Source organism: Trifolium pratense, linkage group LG1 (genome assembly GCF_020283565.1).
Source record: "Trifolium pratense cultivar HEN17-A07 linkage group LG1, ARS_RC_1.1, whole genome shotgun sequence".
NCBI classification, from domain to species: domain Eukaryota; kingdom Viridiplantae; phylum Streptophyta; class Magnoliopsida; order Fabales; family Fabaceae; genus Trifolium; species Trifolium pratense.
This window is the reverse complement of record NC_060059.1, coordinates 24,393,007-24,395,506: the sequence shown is the minus strand read 5'-3', so window position 1 is coordinate 24,395,506 and position 2,500 is coordinate 24,393,007.

Sequence of the window (2,500 nt, the reverse complement as noted above, 5' to 3'; positions counted from 1 at the left end):
TCCATGCCTAGGCCAAGTTGGACCAAGGCCCCGTCTCGTTTTGCAATAAGCAAGGGCGTGGCAAGGCACGCGGGGGGCCAAAAAATCAAAGTGCTCCGAAATGCACACGGGGGTGTCAAGCAACCTCCATGTACCGTGGCATGACCGTGGCCAAGTAATAAAGATCAAATTCCATGCCTATGCCAAGTTGGACCAAGGCCCCGTCTCGTTTTGCTATAAGCAAGGGCGTGGCAAGGCACGCGGGGGGCCAAAAAATCAAAGTGCTCCGAAATGCACACGGGGGTGTCAAGCAACCTCCATGTACCGTGGCATGACCGTGGCCAAGTAATAAAGATCAAATTCCATGCCTATGCCAAGTTGGACCAAGGCCCCGTCTCGTTTTGCTATAAGCAAGGGCGTGGCAAGGCACGCGGGGGGCCAAAAAATCAAAGTGCTCCGAAAATGCACACGGGGGTGTCAAGCAACCTCCATGTACCGTGGCATGACCGTGGCCAAGTAATAAAGATCAAATTCCATGCCTATGCCAAGTTGGACCAAGGCCCCGTCTCGTTTTGCTATAAGCAAGGGCGTGGCAAGGCACGCGGGGGGCCAAAAAATCAAAGTGCTCCGAAATGCACACGGGGGTGTCAAGCAACCTCCATGTACCGTGGCATGACCGTGGCCAAGTAATAAAGATCAAATTCCATGCCTATGCCAAGTTGGACCAAGGCCCCGTCTCGTTTTGCTATAAGCAAGGGCGTGGCAAGGCACGCGGGGGGCCAAAAAATCAAAGTGCTCCGAAAATGCACACGGGGGTGTCAAGCAACCTCCATGTACCGTGGCATGACCGTGGCCAAGTAATAAAGATCAAATTCCATGCCTATGCCAAGTTGGACCAAGGCCCCGTCTCGTTTTGCTATAAGCAAGGGCGTGGCAAGGCACGCGGGGGGCCAAAAAATCAAAGTGCTCCGAAATGCACACGGGGGTGTCAAGCAACCTCCATGTACCGTGGCATGACCGTGGCCAAGTAATAAAGATCAAATTCCATGCCTATGCCAAGTTGGACCAAGGCCCCGTCTCGTTTTGCTATAAGCAAGGGCGTGGCAAGGCACGCGGGGGGCCAAAAAATCAAAGTGCTCCGAAATGCACACGGGGGTGTCAAGCAACCTCCATGTACCGTGGCATGACCGTGGCCAAGTAATAAAGATCAAATTCCATGCCTAGGCCAAGTTGGACCAAGGCCCCGTCTCGTTTTGCTATAAGCAAGGGCGTGGCAAGGCACGCGGGGGGCCAAAAAATCAAAGTGCTCCGAAAATGCACACGGGGGTGTCAAGCAACCTCCATGTACCGTGGCATGACCGTGGCCAAGTAATAAAGATCAAATTCCATGCCTAGGCCAAGTTGGACCAAGGCCCCGTCTCGTTTTGCTATAAGCAAGGGCGTGGCAAGGCACGCGGGGGGCCAAAAAATCAAAGTGCTCCGAAAATGCACACGGGGGTGTCAAGCAACCTCCATGTACCGTGGCATGACCGTGGCCAAGTAATAAAGATCAAATTCCATGCCTATGCCAAGTTGGACCAAGGCCCCGTCTCGTTTTGCTATAAGCAAGGGCGTGGCAAGGCACGCGGGGGGCCAAAAAATCAAAGTGCTCCGAAATGCACACGGGGGTGTCAAGCAACCTCCATGTACCGTGGCATGACCGTGGCCAAGTAATAAAGATCAAATTCCATGCCTATGCCAAGTTGGACCAAGGCCCCGTCTCGTTTTGCTATAAGCAAGGGCGTGGCAAGGCACGCGGGGGGCCAAAAAATCAAAGTGCTCCGAAATGCACACGGGGGTGTCAAGCAACCTCCATGTACCGTGGCATGACCGTGGCCAAGTAATAAAGATCAAATTCCATGCCTATGCCAAGTTGGACCAAGGCCCCGTCTCGTTTTGCTATAAGCAAGGGCGTGGCAAGGCACGCGGGGGGCCAAAAAATCAAAGTGCTCCGAAATGCACACGGGGGTGTCAAGCAACCTCCATGTACCGTGGCATGACCGTGGCCAAGTAATAAAGATCAAATTCCATGCCTAGGCCAAGTTGGACCAAGGCCCCGTCTCGTTTTGCTATAAGCAAGGGCGTGGCAAGGCACGCGGGGGGCCAAAAAATCAAAGTGCTCCGAAAATGCACACGGGGGTGTCAAGCAACCTCCATGTACCGTGGCATGACCGTGGCCAAGTAATAAAGATCAAATTCCATGCCTAGGCCAAGTTGGACCAAGGCCCCGTCTCGTTTTGCTATAAGCAAGGGCGTGGCAAGGCACGCGGGGGGCCAAAAAATCAAAGTGCTCCGAAAATGCACACGGGGGTGTCAAGCAACCTCCATGTACCGTGGCATGACCGTGGCCAAGTAATAAAGATCAAATTCCATGCCTATGCCAAGTTGGACCAAGGCCCCGTCTCGTTTTGCTATAAGCAAGGGCGTGGCAAGGCACGCGGGGGGCCAAAAAATCAAAGTGCTCCGAAATGCACACGGGGGT